Genomic DNA, 18467 nt, shown 5'->3' on the forward strand with positions numbered 1-18467 from the left:
AAGATTGGGAGAATGTCATATGGTCAGATGAAAATTTTTGGTAAAAACTCAACTTGTCGTGTTTGGAGGACAAAGAATGCTGAGTTGCATACAAAGAACACCATACCTACTGTAAAGCATGGGGGTGGAAACATCATGCTTTAGGGCTGTTTTTCTGCAAAGGGACCAGGACGACTGATCCATGTAAAGGAAAGAATGAATGGGGCCATGTATCGTGAGATTTTGAGTGAAAACCTCCTTCCATCAGCAAGGGCATTGAAGATGAAACGTGGCTGGGTCTTTCAGCATGACAATGATCCCAAACACACCACCCGGGCAACGAAGGAGTGTCTTCGTAAGAAGCATTTCAAGGTCCTGGAGTGGCCTAGCCAGTCTCCAGATCACAACCCCATAGAAAATCTTTGGAGGGAGTTGAAAGTCCGTGTTGCCCAGCAACAGCCCCAAAACATCACTGCTCTAGAGGAGATCTGCATGGAGGAATGGGCCAAAATACCAGAAACAGTGTGTAAACCTTGTGAAGACTTACAGAAAACATTTGACCTCTGTCATTGCCAACAAAGGGTATATAACAAAGTATTGAGATAAACTTTTGTTATTGACCAAATACTTATTTTCCACCATAAATTGCAAATAAATCCATTAAAAATCCTACAATCTGATTTTCTGGATTTTTTTCCCTCATTTATTTCCCCTCATTTTGTCTGTCATAGTTGAAGTGTACAGGCCTCTGAAAATTACAGGCCTCTCTCATCTTTTTAAGTGGGAGAACTTGCACAATTGGTGGCTGACTAATACTTTTTGCCCAACTGTAACTATGTGTTATTTATCTATGATTAACTTGGCTCTTTTTGGCACTTCTCCTCTGACAAAGTTACCTCCTGCTACCTTGGTGTAGTGGAGGGTAAACGCAGCTTGCCCACTTTCTTTTGTGGGACCTTTTGTGGAAAAATGTTTTGGATGTATAGGTAGTGTTACTTTTTCACTGCAACTGGTGAATCAGTTTACCCATATATTTTTGTAATACTATATCACTGTTAGCATATCCTCTATACCATTACAAACAACTTACTGCCCAGGGGTACGACTTCAGGAAGTACAAAAGACCTTCCGTTACCCTATGAGAACATGCAGCAGTTTGATTCGCTACCGAGTCCAAACTCCTGGCTTAGCCAGTTCCATCATTAGCTAGAGACTACTCAAGACAGGAATAGACTGTTTTCCAGGCTCTATAAAAGTCGGATGCATCTCACCCCAGGAGTCAGCCATCCTTGACAAATGAGAACAAATAAATGTGTGTTGTTTGTCTCCTCAGTCCTATTTTGAGGGATGATTACACAAAGAAGAAAAATGCATTATCAGAGCTATGCAGACAAATGTTTTTGGAAATCGTCTTTGAGACTACCCTTTTCTTATCTCTAAGGGGTGAGCAAATATCAGATGTACAGTATTTGCCAAATAATCCCAACAAATTACAGTACCAGATGCTCATTAGCACTAGTCAACAGCACAGGCTTTCCCATTCAAACAGGTCAAAAATACAATGACTTTGTATCACTCGCCGCGAGTCATACCTAATGAGAGTGTAACTTTCTTTTGATTTGCCTCAGAACTTCCAGCCTTGAGCTCATAATTGTGGCAGTAGTCAGTCAGTCACTCATTGCGGTGGCACCACCAATGAAAGGCACCTTGTTGCAGGACTCTTGGACTGTGGGCGGGCCCCTGCCAGCACGATGACCTGTCACATTAATGCAGCGCTGTCACTCAGGGCAAGTACAGAGATTCCTTTTATTCTCCCATGGCCCCCTTGCTCCTAAAGTGGTGTCTGACACGCTCCACAATGTAAGCATTTTGCCTCGCTCTGACAAGACGATAATAAGAATTACTCGCCCCCTCCCCTGGACTGGAAGGCATTATGTGTTCTTCCAAGTTTAGAGGGCATAATTGATGATAATTACAGTGCATAGAACCAAACATCTCCAAAGGGATCTTGCATGTGCACAACTATGCCAGAATTCTTTTTACAAATGAACAGAAATAGAGAAAATGTTGGATTTGAATTATTCTTCTTTGCTGATATTTGTTTTATATCAAATGTGGGTTTATACCTACAGTATTACATTTATATTTTAGTCATTTAGCAGACGCTCTTATCCAGATCAAAAAACAGTTAGTGCATTCATCTTAAGAAAGCTAAGTGGGACAACCACATATCTCAGTCACGGTAAGCACATTTTTTCTTAATAAAGTAGCTATCCGTAAAGTCAGTGCTAGTAGTGGGGAAAAAGTGAGGGATTATTTATGATGCTCTTTGAAGAGGTAGATTTTCAGATGCTTTCGGCCTCTGAGCAGAAGGGAAGGTCCGAGACAGCCAGGAGGAAGGGAACAGTGCGAGTCATAGGATGCGTAAAGTGAGGAAAGTAGGGACAAAGAAGCAGAATGAGGAGACAGGAGGGAGAAGGATTTAGCAGAAGGGGGAGATGATAGACGAGGACAGAGTAGTGGGAGAGAGAGAGCGAAGATTGCGATGGCACATGACCATCTGGGCAGGGGCTGAGTGAGTGGGATGGGAGGAGAGAGAGTATTGATCATTAATAGTGAACTGGAGGGGGGTTGCAATGAGATTAGTAGGTGAACAGCCTCTAGTAAAGATGAGGTCAAGGATATTGCCTGCCTTGTGAGTGGGAGAGGTCTGGGAAAGGGTGAGGTCAAAATAGGCAAGGAGGAGAAAGTAAGAGGTTGAAAGAAATGAATCGAAGGCAGACGTTGGGAGATTGAAGTGGCCCAGTGCAATGAGCGGTGAGCCATCATCAGGAAATGAGCTTATCAAGGTGTCAAGCTCATTGTGGAACTCTCCAGGGGCACCTGTTGGGTGATAGATGACAACAGTGTTACACTTGAGTGACAAGCGATAGTAACAGCATGGAATGCAAATGAGAACATGGACAGGTGAGTGAGGGAGGGAGAGAAGAGAAAATCTCCACCTAGGACAAATGAGTAACCTTGTGCCACCACCACGCTCTCCGACTATGAGAGAACACGTAGTCAAATGAAAAGAGAGCAGCTGGCTGATCCATGTCTCCGTCTGGGGGCAAAAAGTCTAGGGACTGAAGGGCAGCATAGAGTGAGATGAACTCTGCGTTCTTGACTGCAGATCAGCAGTTCCAACCAAACATTGCAAGAGACCAGGAATTCCACATGGGTTGTGCTCGCAGGGTACACTAAATTAGAAGGGTTGCAGCCATGGCGTGGGAAGCATGTGTAAAGCCTACAGGAAGAGGAGTAAACAGGTATTGAAAACACACACATAGTTGACAAAGCTACAAAAGACATTTGATCATTTGAACCATATAATTCATCGCTTGGAAGGAAGAAAAGCTGCAGTAATTTAACTTCCCACTAGTGCCTAAAATGCACTAGCGGGAAGTCTAAAGTAAAATATAGTTTTGTATGGGTCTTTATATTTTGTATGCCTCAGTGTAATGTGAATAGCATAAACAAACATGAAAAATATAGGTTATGTCAATGTGTAAATCACAACAAACTAAAATCTCTCTTGATCAGTCTGACCAGACACAGTATTGAAGCTTCCTTACTCTTTCTCATCTCTTTCTGATAAGGATAGTATGTACACTGGGCAGAGATGTTTAGATCTCTCAGTAAAGGTACCTGATAGCTCAAATTCCTTTTGATCAACAACATGGATAAAAACAGGCTAAAGAGGGGTGGTTCCATTAGTCTCCTTGGTAATGAAAGCTACCAAGTAGCAGTGTTCTCTGGAGTGAGGTCCTTTACTTTACTAAAACCTCTGTTAGCATTTTGATGCATCGATAGTCAGCGTTGGCTAATAGCTCCACATTGGCCTATTGATGCAACACGTCATTAAAGCTTTGTCATTTCCTGAGCGTCTGATAGTCTCTGGCATTCACTCAGCAGGACTGCTGTTAGAAGAGGACTTGGAGGAGAGAGGACTGGAATTACGACAGCAAACCACCTGCTACATCAGCTACAATTTAGGGGAAATTGCCGAGAATAAACTCATTGTGCCCTCAGATTGTTAATATTAACGAGGTAGACGCCGGGGGAAAGGAGTGTTTTATCTAAATAATAAAGATACAATAGGGACGTGGCACGCTATGTCACCTGATGCTGTTCTCTCCAATAGGATGAGAAACAATCCAACAAGCGGACGTCTATTTCCCATCTGGTGATTTCAATAAATGATTTCATAAAAAATAATTCCAAATGCATCCATAGATAAACATTGCTGTTTGAATACAGTAAATCTGTGTTATGTCAAAACAGAGATTAGAATGCAATGCACACTGATTCACCAATGTCCAGGACCTATTACTGATCTCACTGTTTTAGTGATTACTGATCTCAATCTATCTCACTCTTACTGACAGCTGTGTCTGCTTCGCTGTTGTCTGTGCCCAATAATGTTTGTACCATGTTGTGTACTGCTACCATGTTGTGCTGCTGCCATATTGTGTTGCTACCATGTTGTTGTCATGTGTTGCTGCCATGCTATATTGTTAGATGCAGGAGAGCAGAGAGTTGTGAATAGGCAAAAAATGTGTTTAGGCAAAAGACGGACGCCACTGCGTCGAAACCTCCATCCAATATGCCAAAGTGCAAAAACGCGCAAACAGTCACAATAATAAAGTACAAACAAATAAACATACATATATTGGGGAAAAACACACACCGGAAAATAGCAGTCGAAAATTACACGTAGCATGAAACAATCACACACAACGACATGAGGGGGAACAGAGGAATAAATACATGAATTGAAAACCAGGTGTGCAGCGAACAAGACAAAATGAATGGATAAATAAAAAATGGAGCGGCGATGGCTCCAATCGTCCACCGCAGGAGCCTCGGTCTGACTCTGATGCCACGGTGCCAGAACCGGCTGGTACCCCAATACACACTGAAAGGGGGAGAGGTTAGTGGAGGAGTGGCGGAGAGAGTTCTGCGCTATCTCTGGCCAGGGCACGAACGCCGCCCACTCCCCCGGCCGGTCCTGGCAATAGGACTGCAGAAACCTGTCCACATCCTGGTTGATTCTTTCCACCTGCCCATTACTCTCGGGGTGGAAATCCGAGGTGAGGCTGATCGAGAAACCCAGACGCTGCATGAACACCCTCCAGACTCTCGAAGTGAACTGGTGACCTTGATCAGACACTATATCCTCAGGCACCCCGTAGTGCCGGAAGACGTGTGTAAACAGGGCCTCTGCAATTTGTAGGGCCTTAGGGAGACCGGGCAGAGGGAGGAGAGAACAGGACTTAGAGATATGATTCACAACGACCAGGATCGTGGTGTTTCCCTGTGAGGGAGGAAGATCCGTTAGAAAATTCTCAGACAGGTGGGACCAAGGCCGTTGTGGAACGGGTAAGGGATGTAGCTTACCTCTGGGCAGGTGTCTAGGAGCCTTGGCGCACACTGAGCGCACACCGAGCAGGAGGAAACATAAACCCTCACATCCCGAGCCAAGGTGGGCCACCAGTACTTCCCAGTCAGAAAGCGCACAGTCCGACCGATCCCTGGATGACCAGAGGAGGGTGATGTGTGGGCCCGGACAGCCGACAGAACGTACTGATGCGCGACGGGACAATGGAGTGGAGCGTGAATGCAATGCCTGCTCAATGTCCGCGTCCAGCTCCCACACGACCGACGCTACCAAGCAGGAGGCCGAGAGAATAGGAGTCTGATCCATGGGCCGCTCCTCTGTGTCATACAGCCGGGACAGTGCGTCTGCCTTCACATTCTGGGAACCTGGTCTGTAGGAAGGGGAAACACAAAAAGGGTAAAGAACATGGCCCACCTTGCGTGACGAGGATTCAGTCTCCTAGCTGCCCGGATGTACTCCAGTCGCGGTGGTCAGTCCAGATGGCAAAAGGGTGTTTAGCCCCCTCAAACAGCTCCCGGTCCCCCACATCATAGTTCTGCTCCGCTGGGATGAGCTTCTTCGAGAAGAAAGCACAGGGGCGGAGCTTCGGTGGCGTGCCCGAGCGCTGAGATAGCACGGCTCCTATCCCAGCCTCGGACGCGTCCACCTCCACTATAAACGCCAAAGAGGGATCCGGATGGGCCAGCACGGGAGCCGAGGTAAACAGAGCTCTTAGGTGCCCAAAAGCCCTGTCCGTCTCAACCGACCACTGCAGACGTACAGGACCCCCCCTTTAGCAGTGAGGTAATGGGAGCAGCCACCTGGCCCAAACCCTGGATAAATCTCCGATAGTATTTGGCAAGCCCTAAAAATCGCTGCACATCCTTTACCATGGTGGGAGTCTGCCAATTACGCACGGCTGCCATGCAGTCACTCTCCATCTCCACCCCTGTTGTGGAAATGCGATACCCTAGGAAAAAGACGGCCTGCTGAAAGAACAGGCATTTCTCAGCCTTGACGTACAGGTCATGCTCCAACAGTCGTCCAAGTACCTTGTGCACCAAGGACACATGCTCGGCGCGGCGCGTATAGCGGAGTATATCAGAATGTCATCGATAAACACCACTACACCCTGCCCGTGCAGGTCCCTGAAAATCTCATCTACAAAGGATTGGCAGACTGATGGAGCAATCATCCACCCATACGGCATGAAGAGGTACTCATAATGCCCTGAGGTGGTACTAAACGCCATCTTCCACTTTTCTCCTTCCCGGATACGCACCAGGTTATACGTACTCCTGAGATCCAGTTTAGTGAAGAAGCGCACCCCGTGCATTGACTCAATCGTCGTGGCGATAAGAGGTAGCGGGTAACTGTACCTTACAGTGATCTGATTTAGGCCTCGGTAGTCAATACACGGGCGCAGACCTCCATCCTTCTTCTTCACAAAAAAGAAACTCGAGGGGGCGGTTGAAGTGGAGGACCGAATGTACCCGCAGGGATTCATAGACATATGTCACCATAGCCACCAACTTGCAACAGGGGAAACACGTGACTCCTGGGAAGTGCAGCGTCTACCAGGAGATTTATCGCACAATCCCTCCGTCGATGGGGTGGTAATTGAGTCGCCTTCTTTTTAGAAAAGGCGAGAGCCAAAACGGCATATTCTGGGGGAATGCGCACGGTGGAGACCTGGTCTGGACTTTCCACTGTGGTAGCACCAACGGAAACCCCTACACACCTCCCCGAGCACTCTCGCGACCACCCCTTGAGAGCCCTCTGTTGCCAGGAAATGGTGGGGTTATGACGAGCCAACCAGGGAAAGCCTAGTACAATGGGAGACGCAGGCGAGTCAATGAGGAAGAGACTGATTCTCTACTCGTGACCCCCCTGCGTCTCCATGGCCAGGGAGATGGTGGCCTCCCTGATTAACCCAGACCCTAAAGGTCGACTATCCAGAGCTTGTACTGGTAAAGGTCTAACCACAGGAATAATGGAGATCCCTAAACTAAAAGGGCTAACGCTCTGTCGATAAAGTTCCCAGCTGCGCCTGAATCAACGAGCGCCTTATGCTGGGAATGCGGGGAAAACAAACAGGTACAAACAGCTGAACAACAGAGGATTCTGGATGAGAGTGGTGCAGACTCACCTGGGTTGACGCCAGAGTGTCCTGCCGTCGGACGTCCTCGCACAGGCTGCATCCGTAGTGGTCGATGAGGGCCCTGTCATTCCATCCTGCTCCGGTGGCCAAGGTCCGGAATTCCAGTGCAAACTCCTGTGCGATCCTCGTCCCCTGCCTCAAATGGAAGAGCCGCTCTGCCGCCACTCTCCCTTCGGGTGGATGGTCGAAGACGGCCCGGAAGTGGCAGGGGAACTCCTCGAAGTGGTCCAACACCACATCTCCTTCTCCCCATACGGTGTTTGCCCACCCAGAGCTCTCCCCGAGAGGCATGAGACAAGGGCGGACACTCTCTCCCTTCCCGAGGGAGCTGGGTGAATGGTGGCCAGGTATAAATCCAGTCGTAGGAGGAACTCCTGGCACTGTGCTGCAGTCCCGTCATACTCCCTGGGAAGGGAGAGACGCATCCCACTGGAACTGGATCAGGACGGGACGACCCCAATTGCGCTGGTCGAGGCGCTGGAGAGACTTCCTGTCTCTCCCAGCGGTCCATGGTCTAGACAACACGGTCCATCATGGCACCGAGTTGGTGCAGCATTGCTGAGTGTTCCTGGACATGCTCCTCGACTCCTCTAACTGGTGTACCTGCTCCTGCTAACTCCATGGTGGGTGTGAGATTCTGTCAATGGTGTGCGTACTGGGAGTGGAGTGAATTATCAGTGGTCTTGTATGTCTTCCATTTCCTAATAAATGCTCCCACTGTTGATTTCTTCAAACCAAGCTGCTTACCTATTGCAGATTCAGTCTTCCCAGCCTGGTGCAGGTCTACAATTTTGTTTTTGGTTTCCTTTGACAGCTCTTTGGTCTTGGCCATAGTGGAGTTTGGAGTGTGACTGTTTGAGGTTGTGGACAGGTGTCTTTTATACTGATAACAAGTTCAAACAGGTGCCATTAATACAGTTAACGAGTGGAGGACAGAGGAACCTATTAAAGTTACAGGTCTGTGAGAGGCAGAAATCTTGCTTGTTTGTAGGTGACCAAATACTTATTTTCCACCATAATTTGCAAATCCTACAAAATCCTACAATGTGATTTTCTGGATTTTTTCTCATTTTGTCTGTCATAGTTGAAGTGTACCTATGATGAAAATTACAGGCCTCTCTCATCTTTTTAAGTGGGAGAACTTGCACAATTGGTGGCTGACTAAATACTTTTTGCCCCACTGTAAGAGGCAAAAGCTAGTAATGACTCGTCAACAATAAAAAGCTCTCTGTATTGTGCAAAAAAAGCATTATTCTGGATGTACTCTGTGGTGGACGGCTGTTTGATTGGCCAGTGAAACGAGACTACAGAGGGTGAAAGGTGAACTGAATGACATTGGAGCAGTGACAGACACCTGGAAGCCTGCCCTCTTTTCTCAATTAGAGGAACCATTGTCAAAAAACAACTCTACAGTGACATTATAAATGTGTCTTTTCTATCTTGTTTTATTATTGGAAGACATGGACATCACTTTATTTTTGCCCCCCACGATGAGGAGGGGAGGGGACTGTGTATCTCTCTGTCTTTTCGTTTTTTTATGTCTACTTTATGTCTACTGATTATTGCTCTGTGTTATTGTTGGTTTGGTCTGTATGGAAAATGTCAAATCAAATGTTTGAAAGAAAGGACCATCACAGGTAAAAGGGTTGATGATGGTTGATGCCAGACTGTTATATAAAGCCATCCCATTAAAACCCAACCAGTGTTTTATAGACGGCACTTGGGAATGGCAATTCTCAATGATCCGAGTTACGACCATCTTATATAACATGGTGTTTTGCACGGTAGTCATGACAACACAAAAGTAACAGAAGCAGGTATTTTGTTTCATTGCTGTTATTACACTGATTATTATTATTGCAATAATGTGATATAATTCTGTATCTTGACATGTACCTTGAAGGCGGCTTAGTATTTTCTCTGACTGTTTCCCTACTTTATTACCATCCCAGGTGTCAGTGCAATATGAATGATCTAGTCCACAAGGGTAGATATACAGTGCCTTCAGAAAGTAGTCACACCCCTCGACTTTTTGAACACTTTTTAATGTTACAGCCTGAATTTAAAATGGATTAAATTGAGTTTTTTTTGGTCATTGGCCTATACACAATACTCATAATGTCCAAGTGTTTTAAGACATTTTTACAAATTAATTAAAAATGAAAAGCTGACATGTCTTGAGTCAATAATTATTCAAATCCTTTGTTATGGCAAGCCTAAATAGTTTCAGGATTAAAAATGTACTTAAGTCACATAATAAGTTGTATGGACTCACAATTATCTGTAAGGTCCCTCAGTCGAGCAGTGAATTTCAAACAAAGATTCAACCACAAAGACCAGGGAGGTTTTCCAATACCTTGCAAAGGGCACCTATTGGTAGATAGATCAACATAAAAAAGCAGACATTGAATATCCTTTTGAGCATGTTGAAGTTATTCATTACTCTTTGGATGGTTTATCAATGCACCCCGTCACTACAAAGATACAGGCGTCCTTCCTAACTCAGTTGCTGGAGAGGAATGAAACCGCTCAGGGATTTCACCATGAGGCTAATGGTGATTTTAAAACCTCTTAGAGAGTAGCCCTACTTTTTTCAACATTCTCTTAAAAATCACGCAACATTTCAACGTCCTGCTACTCATGCCAGGAATATAGTATATGCATATGATTAGTATGTGTAGATGGAAAACACTCTGAAGTTTCTAAAACTGGTTAAATGATGTCTGTGACTATAACAGAACGTGTTTCGGAAACCTGATCACAAAATCGACAAAGAAAAAATCAATCCGCCAGTCTCTGTATTGTCTATTGCAAGGTATAATAGATAGCGACCGGCTTACAGTTCCTACAGCTTCCACATGATGTCGCCGGTGTTGTGAATTCTATTCAGGTAAATCCTTGGTCATATGAGTAATAGGCACATCCTGTTATGGAGTCTCCCAGAGGAAGTTATGAAAGGGGGAAACTGGAGGACGATTTCCAAACTTGCTCCTATTGAATACAGATCGCTCCGTGATCAATTTGATCATTTATTAATGTTTACTAATACCTAAAGTTGGATTACAAAAGTAGTTTGAAGTGTTTTGTCAAAGTTTATAGGCAACTTTTTTAATTTAAAAAAATAACGTTGCGTTTAGAAACAGTCTTTTTTCCTGGATCACACAGTCTTCATAAATGGACATTTTGGGTATACAAGGACCGATTTAATCGAAAAAAAAAAATACCCAATTGTGATGTTTATGGGACATATAGGAGTGCCAACAAAGAAGCTCATCAAAGGTAATGAATGTTTTATATTTTATTTCTGCGTTTTGGGTAGCGCCGGCTACGCTAATTCTTTTGTTTACGTCCCCTTCAGGTATTTTGGGGTGTTGCATTCTATCAGATAATAGCTTCTCATGCTTTCGCCGAAAAGCATTTTAAAAATCTGACTTGTTGGCTAGATTCACAACAAGTGTAGCTTCAATTGAGTACCATGCATGTGTGTTTTAATGAACGTTTGAGTTTTAACGAGTGCTATTAGCATTTGGCGTAGCGCATTTGCATTTATTGTTGGCAAGGTGGGACGCTAGCATGTCGGGTGGCTCAGAGAGGTTAAAACAGATACATAGTTTAATGGCTGTGATGTGAGAAAACTGAAGATATATCAAAACCATTGTAGTTACTCCACAATACTAACCTAACTGTCAGAGTGAAAAGAAGGAAGCCTGTACAGAATAAAATATTCCAAAACATGCATCCTGTTTGCAACAAGGCACTAAAGTATTACTGCAATTCACTTTTTGTCCTGAATACAAAGTGTTATGTTTGGGGCAAATCCAATACAACACATTACACATTACTGAGTACCACTCTCCTTATTTTCAAGCACAGTGATGGCTGCATCATGTTATGGGTATGCTTGTATCGTTAAGGACTGAGGAGTTTTTCAGGCAAAATCCTAGAGAAAAACCTCTTTCAGTCTGCTCTCCACCTGTCACGTCTAATCAAGGTGGGTGGAATCAGGCGCAGAGAGCAGATAGCGATATGACAGTTTATTCTCCGGTGAACAAGAAACACGGTCAACCCAACACACACAGGGTGAACAATCCAACACAGGATAAAGACGAACCGGAGAATAAGAACACAGAATACACCGACTGACATGAATACACAAATAACAATCCCGCACAAAACAAGGGCGGGACAACCTACTACATATACAGACACTAATTAACTAAACAACACACGGGTGAAACCAATCAGACAAAACCAACAGATACACAAAAAGGGATCGGTAGTGGCTAGTAGGACGGTGACGACGACTGCCGAGCACCGCCTGAACAGGCAGGAGAGCCAACCTCGGCGGAAGTCGTGACACCACCAGACACTGGGAGATTAATTCAACTTTCAGTAGGACAATAACCTAAAACACAAGGCCAAATCTACACTGGAGTTGCTTACCAAGAAGACAGTGAATGTTCCCAAATGGTGGAGTTACAGTTTTGATTTAAATCTACTCGAAAATCTATGGCAAGACCTGAAAATGGTTGTCTAGCAATGATCAACAAGCAATTTGACAGATCTTGAAGAATTTTAAAAAGAATAATGGGCAAATGTTGCACAATCCAGGTGTGGAAACCTCTTAAAGATTCTTAAAGACCCTGAAAGACTCACAGTTGTAATCGCTGCCAAAGACTCGGGGGTGTGAATACTTATGTAAATGAGCTATTTCTCTATATCATTTAAAAAATATATGTAATAACTTTGTCATTATGGGGTATTGTGTGCAGATGGGTGAAAGCAAATATAGATATTTAATCCATTTGAAATAACAACTAAATTTGTATGAATACTTTCTGAAGGCAGTGTAAATATAATATTCAGACTGGCAGACACAGGCTCATCAGTAGGAGAGACAGACACACTGCTGTTATCTGCTGAGGGATTTCCCCTGATTGCAGCTCATCTAGAACACAGCGTATTGATTTCCTATTAACACGACTCTCATATCCGTGGAAAGAGGCTGCTAGGCCTGATGATACGGTGGTGAAAGGTGGTGGTTAAAGAGGCGGACCGAAGTTATTAACTTCTTATTTCACCTGTATTCATTACATTATCTTGTTTTTGGACAGTAATTGCTTAAATCTTGTATTTGTAATAAGCTTTGACAAAGATTTTATTGTACCTTTTGTATTTCAGAAGTTACATTTCAATATAAATGTATCATCCAGTGGATGAAAGCAACAAGAAAAAACTGAACCGAGGGGCCTATGGCGCTGTCAGAGTCAACCACGGCTGTTGAAACCCTTTTCTTCCACCAGCCACCGCAATCACAGGGAGGAAAGATTAAATACTGTGACGCAAACGTATTGATATTTAGGCCCAAATTAGACGTTTTACCCCGCGGACAAGAGCACACTGAAATCAACTTTCATTACACTTCCCACCGCACCGATTTGCTTTGACACGAGCATCCAGTCCCATGAATAACCACCACATGTTAATTCATGTTTACTCTGGCGATGGGGATTCTGAACTACACGTCTTCAGAATGAGAGCTGCTCAAGTCTAAAGTCTCAGCCGGGTGCCACTTATGGGCATTTGGAGACAGCAACAGAAACTGGCGGAACATTTTATAGTTGATTATGCACTGAATGCGGTTGTTATTAATTAAAGTATTCTCCTGTGTTGTGTACATTGGGGATAGGGTATGGGATCAAATGGCATCCTGTGGTGAACAGGGCCCCCATTAGAGAACCCAAACTATTTACTAGAAACAATTAAGAACATTTTATATAGACAAAAAAAACAACAAATCTCTTCCTCCAATTCATCAAGCTAGCTGCAGTATAGGTCATAATGTGCTACTATCCGAACTCCTAATTCAACTCTTGTTCACTCTAAACAGTGTTTGGCCGTGACGCACACAGGCTTCTCTCTAGAGACCTCATCAGCCAAGGGAAAGACACAATGCCACCTGGCTGGTGTTATGTGTACCTGTGTGCCTGAGCTACCCTGTTCCCTTGTCTCACATTCAGTGCTTCACTAAAGCCTGTCTGAGAATGTGTCTGAGAATAGTAATTAAGGGACGTGGGAGGCCTTTTCTGTTTCTGTCGTTTAAATTGTAAACCTGAGCCATCAAGGCCATCACTGTGTTATAACCGGCACAACAGGTGCAGTTTGGTGGTACACTCCTGTCACCGGCAAGTGATGATAACAGGATGGAGCTGGGATCAGAGCCCTCCACTTGTTGGGTTGAGTTACATGCCGTGCAGAGATGGCGAGGCGGCGTGAATCACCGGGAGAGACAGTGAGAGGACATGAACGTGACTCTTAATGCAGCTGTTCATCGAGCCCATCGATTCTCTGAGAGTTACAGCTCACCTCCCGGCAGCTCACTTATCCACAAATATCCGCAGCAACAGCTGTGCTGGGAAAAACATCCCGAAAACACCACAAGCATGCAGAAAAACTGACGCTGGCACTACTAGGGCACAAACGATTCCAATGGATCCACACACTACTTACTGGGCTTAGCTAACAATGACTAGTAGATGGATAGCAATTATTCACTAATGGAAAACTATTTCTAAATGCAACTTTATCATGATGCATAACACCCACAAGTCATACCCTGCATACCACAAGATATAGATATTTCAAAAATCATTTCTACTACAGGTTGCTATTCCTGAGCAAATCCCCTTGGGTCCTCTTCACCCCAGAGTTCTAACTGCTTCCCTACATAGGGAAGCCAGGTCAGTGGGCTGTGTTAGCCCTGACTTGTTCGGCTAACACCTGCGCTAGCCGAGCAGACAGCTGATGTCAGACAGCCGGTATTGCAGAGGAGCTGTGTTTTCTATGAATGAGCTGCCAGACTCCCACTCCTCTAAAGTGATGAGTCATCCATTGGCCCTGTGTCCTACAGTTTGTCAGTGGGCTCAGCTGACGGTCCGCTGTTGGGTTTATATTTAGTGTACCCCCACATGCCAGGGTGCACACACACAAACCAGAGGAGCTGGTGGGAGGGGCTATAGGATGAGAATAGTAATGGCTGGAATGGAATCAATAGAATGGTAACAAACACTTCAAACACACGTTTGACTTCGTTCCTGTCACGTGTGCTCCCTCTCCGGCCTCTAGGTCACCAGGCTCGTTATGGCGCACACCTGTCACCATCGTCATACTCATCACTCACCTGGACTCCATCACTTCTTTGATTACCTTCCCTATATATGTCACTCCCTTTGGTTCCTTCCCCAGGCATCATTGTTTCTGTTTCATGTCTGTGTGTTGTTCACGTGTCTTGTTTTGTATTATGTCTCATTTAGTTATTAAAACACTCACTCCCTGAACTTGCTTCCATACTCTCAGCTCACATCGTTACATTTCCATTGATTCCATTCCATTCCAACCATTATAATGAGCCTGTCCTCCTATAGCTTCTCCACCAGCCTCCTCTGCTACATACATATCTACAAAAGTAGAAACAATGCAACAATGCAACAACACAACGTGCACTACATCCTCAGAGATTTTAGGGCTCTGCCTTAATGAATGAGCTTAACCAAAAAATGCTCAATTCAGAATCTCTGGAACAGAATGTACTGTGCATCTGTTCAGTTTGCCACTTAAGTACCCCTCATTTGTGCACTTACACTGAGTCTCACAGAGTGCTAAGTACTGTGTTAAAGCAGTTAGAGATTTTGCGTAAAGTTCACAGGGATTATCCATCATAGACTGGGTACACACATGAGATCACCCCTATCATCATGCACATTATAAAGCCTGCTGTCTGCTCGGTTGAATTATAGCAGTACATTATTTCCCCCACCTGCAATACAAAGCCAGCTAACACTCCACTTGAATGTCCTCTGAAAGGCCTATGATGAGTTGGGGAAGTGGTCCTAATGGTATGCATGCTGGAGGAGTGACACCAACTCTTTAAATGGCCAGAGGGATCAGGGCCAGAAGACTCAGTGGAGACTAGGGAGGCGTGGAGATGAATGTCCCTGTCGGAGGGGCTATCTTCTTCATACCTCTGACTGGTAGCAGGTCCCACCTCAATTTGGAGCTGGGTGGAGATAAGCCCTAATGACACTGTCTCCCGGGCAGACTAATTTATCCACAGGCTAGAGAGAAGCCCCTCTGGCGCACACTGTTTGTGTCACTGCAGTATCTCTGTCTGTGTGTGTATAATGTACAATAAACCTTACATCCAGGTAACAACCCAACCCCATATACCTACCTCACAAGTCTCCTGATTAGTCACAATAATCTAGCAAATATAATTAGCTAGATAAGATTGTTACCTCAGTGCCTCCCTGTGGTTCTCCTAATAGCAACTAGTGGGCTCAAATCAAGCCTATATTGAAGATTCCATACACAGAGGAATGTGTGTGAGTACTTCAAACACAGGTTATTTGATTTGGGTTCAACTCGAGAAAATGTGTGTCTTTCCAAATCCACTGTAAAGAGTGGCTCCTTAGTGGATTCAGCCCACTGTTCAGTGGTTGTTGGGTCTCCATAGAGATGAAAAGATAGACTTATAAACGACAAATGAAAGAGGGCATAGCTCAGACATGCTGTGATCACAAGGTGTTTGAAGTTTCTCTCCTTCACCCGCATTTCAATCTCTGTCCATTTTAAATCGATGAGCCTACTTACTCTTATAATCACTATTGGCCCGCTGATGTGTCCTTTAGTTTACCAGGGATAGTATGTACCACATTCCCCTTGAAATAGCAGTTGAGTCACAGATGCAATAGCACATCGGCTGTGTGAGTGGCACAGCTCATAATACTTTGTGTCTGAAATGTGATGGGTAGCCCTGACTTTCTGAGATGCTTTCCTCAGTTTACCTTTTCACCAGAGGACACAGACAGACAATAGTCTCTTCTATTGCGCTAGGTGGTTGTTATGCACACTTAGCTCGTCAGAAACATCGGTACAAACTGAAAAGTTGTCATTATAAGTTCTTTAACCAACTAAAAGTTGCGCTTTTGTAAACAAAAGGCTTCCGCGGATATTTAGCGCCAGCTCCCGATCCCCTGGAGCAGATGTGTTATTTCTCAATCAGTAACTACTTACAGGCTATCTAATCATGACTCCATTTAACCAATTAAAGGCCACTTTCCATTACTGACAATGGTAATAATTTAAAGGCAGCATGCAAAGCCTGCAACACACAGGCCCATAATGAAACTACAGGTGGATGTCTACAGTACAGTGGCATATGGCATCACCACAGCATGATATCCTTTCAACCGCCCGCCAACCTTCTCTTTCTAAGTCTAATCATGGATCAAGTCCACATTTAGAAAACAGATTTCCTGTTCATAACTAGTATCAACTAAATGCTTGTGATTCTCTGTGTGATCTGTGTGATCAAGAGATAGCCCTGCCTTATGACAAGGGCAGTGTGTGTGTTGTGTGGTGTTGTGTGGTGTTGTGTGTGTGTATGTATGTGAGAGTGACAGCTGTCAGTCACTGTGTGCCCAGAGTGTCCTATGGCCTCCGCTGGGCCATAATGAGCAGGTGACCCTGCAGCTGCTGTCACTCCTCACACACACAGACACACACATGGATGTATGCTCGCACACACGCACATACAAATCTAGCCTCTAATCACACAAACAGGGTCACATTTCAAGAGTGTATGTGCATTCCAACACACTAACAGGAACATTTTAGGATTTGAAATGCTAACTGATGCAGAATAGCTCTGGTTAGAGCTATATTGTTTTGAAAATGCTCTTGAACAAGCATGCAAACTTTTGATTGGGAACCATTTGTCATTCTGTCAGTTGATGTGAGAGTAATTGTTGAGATAATGTATAAGACAGTACATTTCATTTCTCATTATCCGTAATGGGCGAAGATAAATGACTATAGTGTACAAATAATTAGCAGTTACAGCTTGTCAGTTGAAATACTACATGCATAATCCTTTAACCTAAACAAAGCACCTAGAAATCATCATAAACATGACAAAATTCAGCGACAATGGATGTTCATTCCATGAATTCAATGCTCACACACATCCCCACATGGGCTTGCTTGCTGACGGAGAGGCTAACTCAAACTGAATCTAGTAAGTAGATCAACTCCCTCTGAACTGATGCTGTCTGAGCTGTAGTCAGTCCAGACGTTTCTACACTTCCATCAATATCAACTTCCAGCCCTTTGAGCCGAGTGGGTAGGGAGGGGCCCTGATTGCAGAGTTGCCCTACCGCACTGTCTCTATGGAAACCTGTTGGCATATAGCAACGCCTGGAAGGCTTTCATTTGTTCTTACTGTTACAAGCAGCTCTCGGCAATAGTGAGGCCAGCCTAAACGACAATCAAACCCACCCAGCAGAAATATTGTCCCCTATTGCAATTCCTGTTATTATGACACAGTTTTCATTTCAGTTCATTGATTTGTTGTTGCCAAGTGACAATTTGATTGTTTTTCAGAATAGTTCAGAAGTTGGGGGGAGAATTGCCAGTAGAAGCAGGTGATTATGAAGCACAGAGATAAGGGTTCACAAGGGTAGAGGAAAATGGGAGGGAAGGAAACCTCTTATGGATGAGGTATGTACAGTACTTGTTACTTCAATGAGTGCCAAGCTATACATCCTATAGACTGTGTAAAGAAAAGGTACAGTTGAAGTCAGAAGTTTACATACACCTTAGCCAACTACATTTAAACTCAGTTTCTCACAATTCCTGATATTTAATCCTGGTAAAAATTCCCTGTCTTAGGTCAGTTAGTATCACCACTTTACTTTAAGAATGTGAAATGTCAGAATGATTTATTTCAGCTTTCACTTCGTTCCTCACATTCCCAGTGGATCAGACGTCTACATACACTCAATTAGTATTTGGTAGCATTGCCTTTAAATTGTTTAACTTGGGTCATACATTTCAGGTAGCCTTCTACAA

This window comes from Oncorhynchus masou, chromosome 26 (genome assembly GCF_036934945.1).
Source record: "Oncorhynchus masou masou isolate Uvic2021 chromosome 26, UVic_Omas_1.1, whole genome shotgun sequence".
Classification (NCBI taxonomy): Eukaryota; Metazoa; Chordata; class Actinopteri; order Salmoniformes; family Salmonidae; genus Oncorhynchus; species Oncorhynchus masou.